Genomic DNA, 18231 nt, shown 5'->3' on the forward strand with positions numbered 1-18231 from the left:
CAAGGACTCATTGGGCGAATCGCTCTGGAACTGAAATCGGAACGCTCACTGACATTTCCCCTATCTGAAAGTCTGATAAACGCCGGAAAAATGACTAAGTCCAAGAAAATTTTTTTTTAAACTTTTTTCAATTTTACCCTGTGGGATATATATTCTAAACACACACATTTGGAACTCTCCTGGGGTTCCCTCACACATATTATTCCCTCATTTAGTGAATATTTTCACAAAAAAGTGAAATTTTCAAAAATCCATAAAAAAATTGGCTGAAAACGACTAAATATCAAGGACTCATTGGGCGAATCGCTCTGGAACTGAAATCGGAATGTTCACTGACATTTCCCCTATCTGAAAGTCTGATAAACGCTGGAAAAATGACTAAGTCCAAGAAAAAATTTTTTTAAACTTTTTTCAATTTTACCCCGTGGGATATATATTCTAAACACACACATTTGGAACGCTCCTGGGGTACCCTCACACATATTATTCCCTCATTTAGTGAATATTTTCACAAAAAAGTGAAATTTTCAAAATTCCAAAATATTAGCTGAAAACGACTAAATATCAAGGACTCATTGGGCGAATCGCTCTGGAACTGAAATCGGAATGCTCACTGACATTTCCCCTATCTGAAAGTCTGATAAACGCCGGAAAAATGACTAAGTCCAAGAAAAACTTTTTTTAAACTTTTTTCAATTTTACCCCGTGGGATATATATTCTAAACACACACATTTGGAACTCTCCTGGGGTTCCCTCACACATATTATTCCCTCATTTAGTGGATATTTTCACAAAAAAGTGAAATTTTCAAAAATCCAGAAAATTGCCTGAAAACGACTAAATATCAAGGAATCATTGGGCGAATCGCTCTGGAACTGAAATCGGAACGCTCACTGAAAGTCTGATGAACGCCGGAAAAATTACTAAGTAATCGGAACGCTCACTGAAAGTCTGATAAACGCCGGAAAAATGACTAAGTCTAAGAAAAATTTTTCTTAAACTTTTTTCAATTTTACCCCCGTGGGAAATATATTCTACCCACTCACATTTGGAACTCTCCTGGGGTACCCTCACACATATTATTCCCTCATTTAGTGGATATTTTCACAAAAAAGTGAAATTTTCAAAAATCCAAAATATTAGCTGAAAATGACTACATATCAAGGACTCATTGGGCGAATCGCTCTGGAACTGAAATCGGAATGCTCACTGACATTTCCCCTATCTGAAAGTCTGATAAACGCCGGAAAAATGACTAAGTCCAAGAATTTTTTTTTTTAAACTTTTTTCAATTTTACCCCGTGGGATATATATTCTAAACACACACATTTGGAACTCTCCTGGGGTACCCTCACACATATTATTCCCTCATTTAGTGGATATTTTCACAAAAAAGTGAAATTTTCAAAAATCCAAAATATTGGCTGAAAACGACTAAATATCAAGGACTCATTGGGCGAATCGCTCTGGAACTGAAATCGGAATGCTCACTGACATTTCCCCTATCTGAAAGTCTGATAAACGCCGGAAAAATGACAAAGTCCAAGAAAAAATTTTTTTAAACTTTTTTCAATTTTACCCCGTGGGATATATATTCTAAACACACACATTTGGAACTCTCCTGGGGTACCCTCACACATATTATTCCCTTATTTAGTGAATATTTTCACAAAAAAGTGAAATTTTCAAAAATCCAGAAAATTGGCTGAAAACGACTACATATCAAGGACTCATAGGGCGAATCGCTCTGGAACTGAAATCGGAACGCTCACTGACATTTCCCCTATCTGAAAGTCTGATAAACGCCGGAAAAATGACAAAGTCCAAAAAAAAATTTTTTTCAACTTTTTTCAATTTTACACCCGTGGGATATATATTCTACCCACACACATTTGGAACTCTCCTGGGGTACCCTCACACATATTATTCCCTCATTTAGTGGATATTTTCATAAAAAAGTGAAATTTTCAAAAATCCAAAATATTAGCTGAAAACGACTAAATATCAAGGACTCATTGGGCGAATCGCTCTGGAACTGAAATCGGAATGCTCACTGACATTTCCCCTATCTGAAAGTCTGATAAACGCCGGAAAAATGACTAAGTCCAAGAAATTTTTTTAAAAAACTTTTTTCAATTTTACCCCGTGGGATATATATTCTAAACACACACATTTGGAACTCTCCTGGGGTACCCTCACACATATTATTCCCTCATTTAGTGGATATTTTCACAAAAAAGTGAAATTTTCAAAAATCCAGAAAATTGGCTGAAAACGATTAAATATCAAGGACTCATTGGGCGAATCGCTCTGGAACTGAAATCGGAACGCTCACTGACATTTCCCCTATCTGAAAGTCTGATAAACACCGGAAAAATGACTAAGTCTAAGAAAAAATTTTCTTAAACTTTTTTCAATTTTACCCCGTGGGATATATATTCTAAACACACACATTTGGAACTCTCCTGGGGTACCCTCACACATATTATTCCCTCCTTTAGTGGATATTTTCACAAAATAGTGAAATTTTCAAAAATCCAAAATATTGGCTGAAAACGACTAAATATCAAGGAATCATTGGGCGAATCGCTCTGGAACTGAAATCGGAATGCTCACTGACATTTCCCCTATCTGAAAGTCTGATAAACGCCGGAAAAATGACTAAGTCCAAGAAAAAAATTATTTAAACTTTTTTCAATTTTACCCCGTGGGATATATATTCTAAACACACACATTTGGAACTCTCCTGGGGTACCCTCACACATATTATTCCCTCATTTAGTGGATATTTTCACAAAAAAGTGAAATTTTCAAAAATCCAAAATATTGGCTGAAAACGACTAAATATCAAGGACTCATTGGGCGAATCGCTCTGGAACTGAAATCGGAATGCTCACTGACATTTCCCCTATCTGAAAGTCTGATAAACGCCGGAAAAATGACTAAGTCCAAGAAAAAACTTTTTTAAACTTTTTTCAATTTTACCCCGTGGGATATATATTCTAAACACACACATTTGGAACTCTCCTGGGGTACCCTCACACATATTATTCCCTCATTTAGTGGATATTTTCACAAAAAAGTGAAATTTTCAAAAATCCAGAAAATTGGCTGAAAACGACTAAATATCAAGGACTCATTGGGCGAATCGCTCTGGAACTGAAATTGGAATGCTCACTGACATTTCCCCTATCTGAAAGTCTGATAAACGCCGGAAAAATGACCAAGTCCAAGAGAAAAATTTTTAAAACTTTTTTCAATTTTACCCCGTGGGATATATATTCTAAACACACACATTTGGAACTCTCCTGGGGTACCCTCACACATATTATTCCCTCATTTAGTGAATAGTTTCACAAAAAAGTGAAATTTTCAAAAATCCAGAAAATTGGCTGAAAACGACTAAATATCAAGGACTCATTGGGCGAATCGCTCTGGAACTGAAATCGGAACGCTCACTGACATTTCCCCTATCTGAAAGTCTGATAAACGCCGGAAAAATAACTAAGTCCCAAAAAAAAAATTTTCAACTTTTTTAAATTTTACCCTCGTGGGATATATATTCTCCCCACACACATTTGGAACTCTCCTGGGGTACCCTCACACATATTATTCCCTCATTTAGTGAATATTTTCACAAAAAAAGTGAAATTTTCAAAAATCCAGAAAATTGGCTGAAAACGACTAAATATCAAGGACTCATTGGGCGAATCGCTCTGGAACTGAAATCGGAACGCTCACTGACATTTCCCCTATCTGAAAGTCTGATAAACGCCGGAAAAATAACTATGTCCCAAAAAAAAAATTTTCAACTTTTTTAAATTTTACCCCCGTGGGATATATATTCTCCCCACACACATTTGGAACTCTCCTGGGGTACCCTCACACATATTATTCCCTCATTTAGTGGATATTTTCACAAAAACGTGAAATTTTCAAAAATCCAAAATATTGGCTGAAAACGACTAAATATCAAGGACTCATAGGGCGAATCGCTCTGGAACTGAAATCGGAATGCTCACTGACATTTCCCCTATCTGAAAGTCTGATAAACGCCGGAAAAATGACTAAGTCCAAGAAAATTTTTTTTTAAACTTTTTTCAATTTTACCCCGTGGGATATATATTCTAAACACACACATTTGGAACTCTCCTGGGGTACCCTCACACATATTATTCCCTCATTTAGTGAATATTTTCACAAAAAAGTGAAATTTTCAAAAATCCATAAAAAAATTGGCTGAAAACGACTAAATATCAAGGACTCATTGGGCGAATCGCTCTGGAACTGAAATCGGAATGCTCACTGACATTTCCCATATCTGAAAGTCTGATAAACGACGGAAAAATGACTAAGTCCAAGAAAAACTTTTTTTAAACTTTTTTCAATTTTACCCCGTGGGATATATATTCTAAACACACACATTTGGAACTCTCCTGGGGTACCCTCACACATATTATTCCCTCATTTAGGGGATATTTTCACAATAAAGTGAAATTTTCAAAAATCCAGAAAATTGGCTGAAAACGACTAAATATCAAGGACTCATTGGGCGAATCGCTCTGGAACTGAAATCGGAACGCTCACTAACATTTCCCCTATCTGAAAGTCTGATAAACGCCGGAAAAATAACGAAGTCCCAAAAAAGAATTTTCAACTTTTTTCAATTTTACCCCCGTGGGATATATATTCTACCCACACACATTTGGAACTCTCCTGGGGTACCCTCACACATATTATTCCCTCATTTAGTGGATATTTTCACAAAAAAAGTGAAATTTTCAAAAATCCAAAATATTAGCTGAAAACGACTAAATATCAAGTACTCATTGGGCGAATCGCTCTGGAACTGAAATCGGAATGGTCACTGACATTTCCCCTATCTGAAAGTCTGATAAACGCCGGAAAAATGACTAAGTCGAAGAAATTTTTTTTTTAAACTTTTTTTAATTTTACCCCGTAGGATATATATTTTAAACACACACATTTGGAAATCTCCTGGGGTACCCTCACACATATTATTCCCTCATTTAGTGGATATTTTCACAAAAACGTGAAATTTTCAAAAATCCAAAATATTGGCTGAAAACGACTAAATATCAAGGACTCATTGGGCGAATCGCTCTGGAACTGAAATCGGAATGCTCACTGACATTTCCCCTATCTGAAAGTCTGATAAACGCCGGAAAAATGACTAAGTCCAAGAAAATTTTTTTTTAAACTTTTTTCAATTTTACCCCGTGGGATATATATTCTAAACACACACATTTGGAACTCTCCTGGGGTTCCCTCACACATATTATTCCCTCATTTAGTGAATATTTTCACAAAAAAGTGAAATTTTCAAAAATCCATAAAAAAATTGGCTGAAAACGACTAAATATCAAGGACTCATAGGGCGAATCGCTCTGGAACTGAAATCGCAACGCTCACTGACATTTCCCCTATCTGAAAGTCTGATAAACGCCGGAAAAATGACTAAGTCCAAAAAAAAATTTTTTTCAACTTTTTTCAATTTTACACCCGTGGGATATATATTCTACCCACACACATTTGGAACTCTCCTGGGGTACCCTCACACATATTATTCCCTCATTTAGTGGATATTTTCACAAAAAAGTGAAATTTTCCAAAATCCAAAATATTACCTGAAAACGACTAAATATCAAGGACTCAATGGGCGAATCGCTCTAGAACTGAAATCGGAATGCTCACTGACATTTCCCATATCTGAAAGTCTGATAAACGACGGAAGAATGACTAAGTCCAAGAAAAACTTTTTTTTAAACTTTTTTCAATTTTACCCCGTGGGATATATATTCTAAACACACACATTTGGAACTCTCCTGGGGTTCCCTCACACATGTTATTCCCTAATTTAGTGGATATTTTCACAAAAACGTGAAATTTTGAAAAATCCAAAATATTGGCTGAAAACGACTAAATATCAAGGACTCATTGGGCGAATCGCTCTGGAACTGAAATCGGAATGTTCACTGACATTTCCCCTATCTGAAAGTCTGATAAACGCTGGAAAAATGACTAAGTCCAAGAAAAAAATTTTTTAAACTTTTTTCAATTTTACCCCGTGGGATATATATTCTAAACACACACATTTGGAACTCTCCTGGGGTACCCTCACACATATTATTCCCTCATTTAGTGAATATTTTCACAAAAAAGTGAAATTTTCAAAATTCCAAAATATTAGCTGAAAACGACTAAATATCAAGGACTCATTGGGCGAATCGCTCTGGAACTGAAATCGGAATGCTCACTGACATTTCCCCTATCTGAAAGTCTGATAAACGCCGGAAAAATGACTAAGTCCAAGAAAAACTTTTTTTAAACTTTTTTCAATTTTACCCCGTGGGATATATATTCTAAACACACACATGTGGAACTCTCCTGGGGTTCCCTCACACATATTATTCCCTCATTTAGTGGATATTTTCACAAAAAAGTGAAATTTTCAAAAATCCAGAAAATTGCCTGAAAACGACTAAATATCAAGGAATCATTGGGCGAATCGCTCTGGAACTGAAATCGGAACGCTCACTGAAAGTCTGATAAACGCCGGAAAAATTACTAAGTAATCGGAACGCTCACTGAAAGTCTGATAAACGCCGGAAAAATGACTAAGTCTAAGAAAAATTTTTCTTAAACTTTTTTCAATTTTACCCCCGTGGGAAATATATTCTACCCACTCACATTTGGAACTCTCCTGGGGTACCCTCACACATATTATTCCCTCATTTAGTGGATATTTTCACAAAAAAGTGAAATTTTCAAAAATCCAAAATATTAGCTGAAAATGACTAAATATCAAGGACTCATTGGGCGACTCGCTCTGGAACTGAAATCGGAATGCTCACTGACATTTCCCCTATCTGAAAGTCTGATAAACGCCGGAAAAATGACTAAGTCCAAGAATTTTTTTTTTTAAACTTTTTTCAATTTTACCCCGTGGGATATATATTCTAAACACACACATTTGGAACTCTCCTGGGGTACCCTCACACATATTATTCCCTCATTTAGTGGATATTTTCACAAAAAAGTGAAATTTTCAAAAATCCAAAATATTGGCTGAAAACGACTAAATATCAAGGACTCATTGGGCGAATCGCTCTGGAACTGAAATCGGAATGCTCACTGACATTTCCCCTATCTGAAAGTCTGATAAACGCCGGAAAAATGACAAAGTCCAAGAAAAATTTTTTTTAAACTTTTTTCAATTTTACCCCGTGGGATATATATTCTAAACACACACATTTGGAACTCTCCTGGGGTACCCTCACACATATTATTCCCTCATTTAGTGAATATTTTCACAAAAAAGTGAAATTTTCAAAAATCCAGAAAATTGGCTGAAAACGACTAAATATCAAGGACTCATAGGGCGAATCGCTCAGGAACTGAAATCGGAACGCTCACTGACATTTCCCCTATCTGAAAGTCTGATAAACGCCGGAAAAATGACTAAGTCCAAGAAAAATTTTTTTAAAACTTTTTTCAATTTTACCCCGGTGGGATATATATTCTACCCACACACATTTGAAACTCTCCTGGGGTACCCTCACACATATTATTCCCTCATTTAGGGGATATTTTCACAATAAAGTGAAATTTTCAAAAATCCAGAAAATTGGCTGAAAACGACTAAATATCAAGGACTCATAGGGCGAATCGCTCTGGAACTGAAATCGGAACGCTCACTGACATTTCCCCTATCTGAAAGTCTGATAAACGCCGGAAAAATGACTAAGTCCAAGAAAAAATTTTTTAAAACTTTTTTCAATTTTACACCCGTGGGATATATATTCTACCCACACACATTTGGAACTCTCCTGGGGTACCCTCACACATATTATTCCCTCATTTAGTGGATATTTTCATAAAAAAGTGAAATTTTCAAAAATCCAAAATATTAGCTGAAAACGACTAAATATCAAGGACTCATTGGGCGAATCGCTCTGGAACTGAAATCGGAATGCTCACTGACATTTCCCCTATCTGAAAGTCTGATAAACGCCGGAAAAATGACTAAGTCCAAGAAATTTTTTTTTTTAAAACTTTTTTCAATTTTACACCCGTGGGATATATATTCTACCCACACACATTTGGAACTCTCCTGGGGTACCCTCACACATATTATTCCCTCATTTAGTGGATATTTTCACAAAAAAGTGAAATTTTCAAAAATCCAGAAAATTGGCTGAAAACGACTAAATATCAAGGACTCATTGGGCGAATCGCTCTGGAACTGAAATCGGAACGCTCACTGACATTTCCCCTATCTGAAAGTCTGATAAACACCGGAAAAATGACTAAGTCTAAGAAAAAATTTTCTTAAACTTTTTTCAATTTTACCCCGTGGGATATATATTCTAAACAGACACATTTGGAACTCTCCTGGGGTACCCTCACACATATTATTCCCTCCTTTAGTGGATATTTTCACAAAAAAGTGAAATTTTCAAAAATCCAAAATATTGGCTGAAAACGACTAAATATCAAGGAATCATTGGGCGAATCGCTCTGGAACTGAAATCGGAATGCTCACTGACATTTCCCCTATCTGAAAGTCTGATAAACGCCGGAAAAATGACTAAGTCCAAGAAAAAATTTTTTAAACTTTTTTCAATTTTACCCCGTGGGATATATATTCTAAACACACACATTTGGAACTCTCCTGGGGTACCCTCACACATATTATTCCCTCATTTAGTGGATATTTTCACAAAAAAGTGAAATTTTCAAAAATCCAAAATATTGGCTGAAAACGACTAAATATCAAGGACTCATTGGGCGAATCGCTCTGGAACTGAAATCGGAATGCTCACTGACATTTCCCCTATCTGAAAGTCTGATAAACGCCGGAAAAATGACTAAGTCCAAAAAAAAATTTTTTTCAACTTTTTTCAATTTTACACCCGTGGGATATATATTCTACCCACACACATTTGGAACTCTCCTGGGGTACCCTCACACATATTATTCCCTCATTTAGTGGATATTTTCACAAAAAAGTGAAATTTTCAAAAATCCAGAAAATTGGCTGAAAACGACTAAATATCAAGGACTCATTGGGCGAATCGCTCTGGAACTGAAATCGGAATGCTCACTGACATTTCTCCTATCTGAAAGTCTGATAAACGCCGGAAAAATGACTAAGTCCAAGAATTTTTTTTTTAAACTTTTTTCAATTTTACCCCGTGGGATATATATTCTAAACACACACATTTGGAACTCTCCTGGGGTACCCTCACACATATTATTCCCTCATTTAGTGGATATTTTCACAAAAAAGTGAAATTTTCAAAAATCCAGAAAATTGGCTGAAAACGACTAAATATCAAGGACTCATTGGGCGAATCGCTCTGGAACTGAAATCGGAACGCTCACTGACATTTCCCCTATCTGAAAGTCTGATAAACACCGGAAAAATTACTAAGTCTAAGAAAAAATTTTCTTAAACTTTTTTCAATTTTACCCCGTGGGATATATATTCTAAACACACACATTTGGAACTCTCCTGGGGTACCCTCACACATATTATTCCCTCCTTTAGTGGATATTTTCACAAAAAAGTGAAATTTTCAAAAATCCAAAATATTGGCTGAAAACGACTAAATATCAAGGAATCATTGGGCGAATCGCTCTGGAACTGAAATCGGAATGCTCACTGACATTTCCCCTATCTGAAAGTCTGATAAACGCCGGAAAAATGACTAAGTCCAAGAAAAAAATTTTTTAAACTTTTTTCAATTTTACCCCGTGGGATATATATTCTAAACACACACATTTGGAACTCTCCTGGGGTACCCTCACACATATTATTCCCTCATTTAGTGGATATTTTCACAAAAAAGTGAAATTTTCAAAAATCCAGAAAATTGGCTGAAAACGACTAAATATCAAGGACTCATTGGGCGAATCGCTCTGGAACTGAAATCGGAATGCTCACTGACATTTCCCCTATCTGAAAGTCTGATAAACGCCGGAAAAATGACTAAGTCCAAAAAAAAATTTTTTTCAACTTTTTTCAATTTTTCACCCGTGGGATATATATTCTACCCACACACATTTGGAACTCTCCTGGGGTACCCTCACACATATTATTCCCTCATTTAGTGGATATTTTCACAAAAAAGCAAAATTTTCAAAAATCCAGAAAATTGGCTGAAAACGACTAAATATCAAGGACTCATTGGGCGAATCGCTCTGGAACTGAAATCGGAACGCTCACTGACATTTCCCCTATCTGAAAGTCTAATAAACACCGGAAAAATGACTAAGTCTAAGAAAAAATTTTCTTAAACTTTTTTCAATTTTACCCCGGTGGGATATATATTCTACCCACACACATTTGGAACTCTCCTGGGGTACCCTCACACATATTATTACCTAATTTAGTGGATATTTTCACAAAAAAGTGAAATTTTCAAAAATCCAAAATATTGGCTGAAAACGACTAAATATCAAAGACTCATTGGGCGAATCGCTCTGGAACTGAAATCGGAATGCTCACTGACATTTCTCCTATCTGAAAGTCTGATAAACGCCGGAAAAATGACTAAGTCCAAGAATTTTTTTTTTAAACTTTTTTCAATTTTACCCCGTGGGATATATATTCTAAACACACACATTTGGAACTCTCCTGGGGTACCCTCACACATATTATTACCTAATTTAGTGGATATTTTCACAAAAAAGTGAAATTTTCAAAAATCCAAAATATTGGCTGAAAACGACTAAATATCAAGGACTCATTGGGCGAATCGCTCTGGAACTGAAATCGGAATGCTCACTGACATTTCCCCTATCTGAAAGTCTGATAAACGCCGGAAAAATGACTAAGTCCAAGAAATTTTTTTTAAAAACTTTTTTCAATTTTACCCCGTGGGATATATATTCTAAACACACACATTTGGAACTCTCCTGGGGTACCCTCACACATATTATTCCCTCATTTAGTGGATATTTTCACAAAAAAGTGAAATTTTCAAAAATCCAGAAAATTGGCTGAAAACGACTAAATATCAAGGACTCATTGGGCGAATCGCTCTGGAACTGAAATCGGAACGCTCACTGACATTTCCCCTATCTGAAAGTCTGATAAACACCGGAAAAATGACTAAGTCTAAGAAAAAATTTTCTTAAACTTTTTTCAATTTTACCCCGTGGGATATATATTCTAAACACACACATTTGGAACTCTCCTGGGGTACCCTCACACATATTATTCCCTCATTTAGTGGATATTTTCACAAAAAAGTGAAATTTTCAAAAATCCAGAAAATTGGCTGAAAACGACTAAATATCAAGGACTCATTGGGCGAATCGCTCTGGAACTGAAATCGGAACGCTCACTGACATTTCCCCTATCTGAAAGTCTCATAAACGCCGGAAAAATGACTAAGTCCAAGAAAAAACTTTTTTAAACTTTTTTCAATTTTACCCCGTGGGATATATATTCTAAACACACACATTTGGAACTCTCCTGGGGTACCCTCACACATATTATTCCCTCATTTAGTGGATATTTTCACAAAAAAGTGAAATTTTCAAAAATCCAGAAAATTGGCTGAAAACGACTAAATATCAAGGACTCATTGGGCGAATCGCTCTGGAACTGAAATTGGAACGCTCACTGACATTTCCCCTATCTGAAAGTCTGATAAACGCCGGAAAAATGACTAAGTCCAAAAAAAAATTTTTTTCAACTTTTTTCAATTTTACACCCGTGGGATATATATTCTACCCACACACATTTGGAACTCTCCTGGGGTACCCTCACACATATTATTCCCTCATTTAGTGGATATTTTCACAAAAAAGTGAAATTTTCAAAAATCCAGAAAATTGGCTGAAAACGACTAAATATCAAGGACTCATTGGGCGAATCGCTCTGGAACTGAAATCGGAACGCTCACTGACATTTCCCCTATCTGAAAGTCTGATAAACACCGGAAAAATGACTAAGTCTAAGAAAAAATTTTCTTAAACTTTTTTCAATTTTACCCCGTGGGATATATATTCTTAACACACACATTTGGAACTCTCCTGGGGTACCCTCACACATATTATTCCCTCATTTAGTGGATATTTTCACAAAAAAGTGAAATTTTCAAAAATCCAGAAAATTGGCTGAAAACGACTAAATATCAAGGACTCATTGGGCGAATCGCTCTGGAACTGAAATCGGAACGCTCACTGACATTTCCCCTATCTGAAAGTCTGATAAACGCCGGAAAAATGACTAAGTCTAAGAAAAATTTTTCTTAAACTTTTTTCAATTTCACCCCCGTGGGAAATATATTCTACCCACACACATTTGGAACTCTCCTGGGGTACCCTCACACATATTATTCCCTCATTTAGTGGATATTTTCACAAAAACGTGAAATTTTCAAAAATCCAAAATATTGGCTGAAAACGACTAAATATCAAGGACTCATTGGGCGAATCGCTCTGGAACTGAAATCGGAATGTTCACTGACATTTCCCCTATCTGAAAGTCTGATAAACACCGGAAAAATGACTAAGTCGAAGAAAATTTTTTTTTAAACTTTTTTCAATTTTACCCCGTGGGATATATATTCTAAACACACACATTTGGAACTCTCCTGGGGTACCCTCACACATATTATTCCCTCATTTAGTGAATATTTTCACAAAAAAGTGAAATTTTCAAAAATCCAAAATATTAGCTGAAAACGACTAAATATCAAGGACTCATTGGGCGAATCGCTCTGGAACTGAAATCGGAATGCTCACTGACATTTCTCCTATCTGAAAGTCTGATAAACGCCGGAAAAATGACTAAGTCCAAGAAAAACTTTTTTTAAACTTTTTTCAATTTTACCCCGTGGGATATATATTCTAAACAAACACATTTGGAACTCTCCTGGGGTTCCCTCACACATGTTATTCCCTCATTTAGTGGATATTTTCACAAAAAAGTGAAATTTTCAAAAATCCAGAAAATTGGCTGAAAACGACTAAATATTAAGGAATCATTGGGCGAATCGCTCTGGAACTGAAATCGGAACGCTCACTGAAAGTCTGATAAACGCCGGAAAAATGACTAAGTAATCGGAACACTCACTGAAAGTCTGATAAACGCCGGAAAAATGACTAAGTCTAAGAAAAATTTTTCTTAAACTTTTTTCAATTTTACCCCCGTGGGAAATATATTCTACCCACACACATTTGGAACTCTCCTGGGGTACCCTCACACATATTATTCCCTCATTTAGTGGATATTTTCACAAAAAAGTGAAATTTTCAAAAATCCAAAATATTAGCTGAAAATGACTAAATATCAAGGACTCATTGGGCGAATCGCTCTGGAACTGAAATCGGAACGCTCACTGACATTTCCCCTATCTGAAAGTCTGATAAACGCCGGAAAAATGACTAAGTCCAAGAAAAAAATTTTTTAAACTTTTTTCAATTTTACCCCGGTGGGATATATATTCTACCCACACACATTTGGAACTCTCCTGGGGTACCCTCACACATATTATTCCCTCATTTAGGCGATATTTTCACAATAAAGTGAAATTTTCAAAAATCCAGAAAATTGGCTGAAAACGACTAAATATCAAGGACTCATTGGGCGAATCGCTCTGGAACTGAAATCGGAACGCTCACTGACATTTCCCCTATCTGAAAGTCTGATAAACGCTGGAAAAATGACCAAGTCCAAGAAAAAAAATTTTTAAACTTTTTTCAATTTTACCCCGTGGGATATATATTCTAAACACACACATTTGGAACTCTCCTGGGGTACCCTCACACATATTATTCCCTCATTTAGTGAATATTTTCACAAAAAAGTGAAATTTTCAACAATCCAGAAAATTGGCTGAAAACGACTAAATATCAAGGACTCATTGGGCGAATCGCTCTGGAACTGAAATCGGAACGCTCACTGACATTTCCCCTATCTGAAAGTCTGATAAACGCCGGAAAAATGACTAAGTCCAAAAAAAATTTTTTTTCAACTTTTTTCAATTTTACACCCGTGGGATATATATTCTACCCACACACATTTGGAACTCTCCTGGGGTACCCTCACACATATTATTCCCTCATTTAGTGGATATTTTCACAAAAAAGTGAAATTTTCAAAAATCCAAAATATTAGCTGAAAACGACTAAATATCAAGGACTCATTGGGCGAATCGCTCTGGAACTGAAATCGGAATGCTCACTGACATTTCCCCTATCTGAAAGTCTGATAAACGCCGGAAAAATGACTAAGTCCAAGAAATTTTTTTTAAAAACTTTTTTCAATTTTACCCCGTGGGATATATATTCTAAACACACACATTTGGAACTCTCCTGGGGTACCCTCACACATATTATTCCCTCATTTAGTGGATATTTTCACAAAAAAGTGAAATTTTCAAAAATCCAGAAAATTGGCTGAAAACGACTAAATATCAAGGACTCATTGGGCGAATCGCTCTGGAACTGAAATCGGAACGCTCACTGACATTTCCCCTATCTGAAAGTCTGATAAACACCGGAAAAATGACTAAGTCTAAGAAAAAATTTTCTTAAACTTTTTTCAATTTTACCCCGTGGGATATATATTCTAAACACACACATTTGGAACTCTCCTGGGGTACCCTCACACATATTATTCCCTCATTTAGTGGATATTTTCACAAAAAAGTGAAATTTTCAAAAATCCAAAATATTGGCTGAAAACGACTAAATATCAAGGACTCATTGGGCGAATCGCTCTGGAACTGAAATCGGAATGCTCACTGACATTTCCCCTATCTGAAAGTCTGATAAACGCCGGAAAAATGACTAAGTCTAAGAAAAATTTTTCTTTAATTTTTTTCAATTTCACCCCGTGGGATATATATTCTAAACACACACATTTGGAACTCTCCTGGGGTACCCTCACACATATTATTCCCTCATTTAGTGAATATTTTCACAAAAAAGTGAAATTTTCAAAAATCCAAAATATTAGCTGAAAACGACTAAATATCAAGGACTCATTGGGCGAATCGCTCTGGAACTGAAATCGGAATACTCACTGACATTTCCCCTATCTGAAAGTCTGATAAACGCCGGAAAAATGACTAAGTCCAAGAAAAACTTTTTTTAAACTTTTTTCAATTTTACCCCGTGGGATATATATTCTAAACACACACATTTGGAACTCTCCTGGGGTTCCCTCACACATGTTATTCCCTCATTTAGTGGATATTTTCACAAAAAAGTGAAATTTTCAAAAATCCAGAAAATTGGCTGAAAACGACTAAATATTAAGGAATCATTGGGCGAATCGCTCTGGAACTGAAATCGGAACGCTCACTGAAAGTCTGATAAACGCCGGAAAAATGACTAAGTAATCGGAACGCTCACTGAAAGTCTGATAAACGCCGGAAAAATGACTAAGTCTAAGAAAAATTTTTCTTAAACTTTTTTCAATTTTACCCCCGTGGGAAATATATTCTACCCACACACATTTGGAACTCTCCTGGGGTACCCTCACACATATTATTCCCTCATTTAGTGGATATTTTCACAAAAAAGTGAAATTTTCAAAAATCCAAAATATTAGCTGAAAATGACTAAATATCAAGGACTCATTGGGCGAATCGCTCTGGAACTGAAATCGGAATGCTCACTGACATTTCCCCTATCTGAAAGTCTGATAAACGCCGGAAAAATGACTAAGTCCAAGAATTTTTTTTTTTAAACTTTTTTCAATTTTACCCCGTGGGATATATATTCTAAACACACACATTTGGAACTCTCCTGGGGTACCCTCACACATATTATTCTCTCATTTAGTGGATATTTTCACAAAAAAGTGAAATTTTCAAAAATCCAAAATATTGGCTGAAAACGACTAAATATCAAGGACTCATTGGGCGAATCGCTCTGGAACTGAAATCGGAATGCTCACTGACATTTCCCCTATTTGAAAGTCTGATAAACGCCGGAAAAATGACTAAGTCCAAGAAAAAATTTTTTTTAACTTTTTTCAATTTTACCCCGTGGGATATATATTCTAAACACACACAATTGGAACTCTCCTGGGGTACCCTCACACATATTATTCCCTCATTTAGTGAATATTTTCACAAAAAAGTGAAATTTTCAAAAATCCAGAAAATTGGCTGAAAACGACTAAATATCAAGGACTCATAGGGCGAATCGCTCTGGAACTGAAATCGGAACGCTCACTGACATTTCCCCTATCTGAAAGTCTGATAAACGCCGGAAAAATGACTAAGTCCAAGAAAAAATTTTTTTAAACTTTTTTCAATTTTACCCCGGTGGGATATATATTCTACCCACACACATTTGGAACTCTCCTGGGGTACCCTCACACATATTATTCCCTCATTTAGGGGATATTTTCACAATAAAGTGAAATTTTCAAAAATCCAGAAAATTGGCTGAAAACGACTAAATATCAAGGACTCATTGGGCGAATCGCTCTGGAACTGAAATCGGAACGCTCACTGACATTTCCCCTATCTGAAAGTCTGATAAACGCCGGAAAAATGACTAAGTCCAAGAAAAACTTTTTTTAAACTTTTTTCAATTTTACCCCGGTGGGATATATATTCTACCCAGACACATTTGGAACTCTCCTGGGGTACCCTCACACATATTATTCCCTCATTTAGGGGATATTTTCACAATAAAGTGAAATTTTCAAAAATCCAGAAAATTGGCTGAAAACGACTAAATATCAAGGACTCATTGGGCGAATCGCTCTGGAACTGAAATCGGAACGCTCACTGACATTTCCCCTATCTGAAAGTCTGATAAACGCCGGAAAAATGACTAAGTCTAAGAAAAAATTTTCTTAAACTTTTTTCAATTTTACCCCCGTGGGAAATATATTCTACCCACACACATTTGGAACTCTCCTGGGGTACCCTCACACATATTATTCCCTCATTTACTGGATATTTTCACAAAAAAGTGAAATTTTCAAAAATCCAAAATATTAGCTGAAAACGACTAAATATCAAGGACTCATTGGGCGAATCGCTCTGGAACTGAAATCGGAATGCTCACTGACATTTCTCCTATCTGAAAGTCTGATAAACGCCGGAAAAATGACTAAGTCCAAGAATTTTTTTTTTAAACTTTTTCAATTTTACCCCGTGGGATATATATTCTAAACACACACATTTGGAACTCTCCTGGGGTACCCTCACACATATTATTCCCTCATTTAGTGGATATTTTCACAAAAAAGTGAAATTTTCAAAAATCCAAAATATTGGCTGAAAACGACTAAATATCAAGGACTCATTGGGCGAATCGCTCTGGAACTGAAATCGGAATGGTCACTGACATTTCCCCTATCTGAAAGTCTGATAAACGCCGGAAAAATGACCAAGTCCAAGAAAAAAAATTTTTAAACTTTTTTCAATTTTACCCCGTGGGATATATATTCTAAACACACACATTTGGAACTCTCCTGGGGTACCCTCACACATATTATTCCCTCATTTAGTGAATATTTTCACAAAAAAGTGAAATTTTCAAAAATCCAGAAAATTGGCTGAAAACGACTAAATATCAAGGACTCATTGGGCGAATCGCTCTGGAACTGAAATCGGAACGCTCACTGACATTTCCCCTATCTGAAAGTCTGATAAACGCTGGAAAAATGACTAATTCCAAAAAAAAATTTTTTTCAACTTTTTTCAATTTTACACCCGTGGGATATATATTCTACCCACACACATTTGGAACTCTCCTGGGGTACCCTCACACATATTATTCCCTCATTTAGTGGATATTTTCACAAAAATGTGAAATTTTCAAAAATCCAGAAAATTGGCTGAAAACGACTAAATATGAGGGACTCATTGGGCGAATCGCTCTGGAACTGAAATCGGAATGCTCACTGACATTTCCCCTATCTGAAAGTCTGATAAACGCCGGAAAAATGACTAAGTCCAAGAAATTTTTTTTAAAAACTTTTTTCAATTTTACCCCGTGGGATATATATTCTAAACACACACATTTGGAACTCTCCTGGGGTACCCTCACACATATTATTCCCTCATTTAGTGGATATTTTCACAAAAAAGTGAAATTTTCAAAAATCCAGAAAATTGGCTGAAAACGTCTAAATATCAAGGACTCATTGGGCGAATCGCTCTGGAACTGAAACCGGAATGCTCACTGACATTTCCCCTATCTGAAAGTCTGATAAACGC

The sequence above is a fragment of the Phyllobates terribilis genome, unplaced genomic scaffold (genome assembly GCF_046119375.1).
Source record: "Phyllobates terribilis strain yellow unplaced genomic scaffold, ASM4611937v1 Scaffold_2__4_contigs__length_985480577, whole genome shotgun sequence".
In the NCBI taxonomy this organism is placed as follows: domain Eukaryota; kingdom Metazoa; phylum Chordata; class Amphibia; order Anura; family Dendrobatidae; genus Phyllobates; species Phyllobates terribilis.